Source organism: Penaeus monodon, chromosome 25 (assembly GCF_015228065.2).
Source record: "Penaeus monodon isolate SGIC_2016 chromosome 25, NSTDA_Pmon_1, whole genome shotgun sequence".
Lineage (NCBI taxonomy): Eukaryota > Metazoa > Arthropoda > Malacostraca > Decapoda > Penaeidae > Penaeus > Penaeus monodon.
This window is the reverse complement of record NC_051410.1, coordinates 8,678,671-8,679,676: the sequence shown is the minus strand read 5'-3', so window position 1 is coordinate 8,679,676 and position 1,006 is coordinate 8,678,671.

Below are 1,006 nucleotides of genomic sequence, written 5' to 3'. Positions count from 1 at the left end.
CCCTGGACACAATGAAAGTTATGCCACGGTTCCGGAAACCTGGTTTTGTTCATTGCTTTTATTCACTGGATCGGTGAGTAACGTGTATGAGTATAAACTTCCTTTGATTATGATAATTGGGAAGTAGCTTACGATAATTCGGTAAAGTTATTTAGTGCAATTATTTTTTTTTTTCTATCTTTTACTTTACTCTTTTCTTTCTGGGTAAATTTTCAAATTTTACGTTTCTGGCCGAGTGATTTTTATGTACGTGTAATTAATCTAGCTGAGTGAGAAGGGCGGAAAAAGGAAGAGGGGGATAAAAAGTGGGAGAGAGAAAAACGTGGATAAATACATTAATTACTCCATAATTCCCGAATGCATACAAAGTAATCCGTCAAACTCAAAACTCATAATTGAAACCGAATTTCTCTCTTTTTAAAGTGAATAAATAAATAAACACAAAACCTGATGATTGAGTAAAGTTGTGACTTATCACAGCTGAATGCATGCCAAAACTGCCTAGTTTGGCCGGCTTCCAATTTGCCAGTATAAGCTTTTATATCCCGACGTTCTGTAAATAAGAAATGATAAAAAAGAATCTTTAAAAAGTCCACTATTACAGAACAAAATACTGAATGCCATACTTCCAGCCATCTTGACTTGGACTTTCCTTAAATCGAAAACGGCAAATTATTCTAATTTTGAGGTCAGACAAGTCACAGAAAACGTTACTCGGCGCCGCACGGTTAGGGAGAGAGAGAAAAATCTATACATGATGTTTTAGTAATAGAAATGGCAGTGAAAGGCATTTGCTAGCAGTGCCTCCCGTCGCACAAAATGATCTTGTGAACTTTAAAGGGGAAATTCATCAGGCTGCTTTATTATTCCGTTAACATTCGTCGTAAACTGACTCCTGTTGGTCAATGCCACGGAAGGAAAATCGCAGCTTGTCGGTTTTATTCCGTTTGTTATTCTCTCCCTTACTGTCAGTCGGTCTGTGTGAATGTTGCTATCTCTGTTGCTT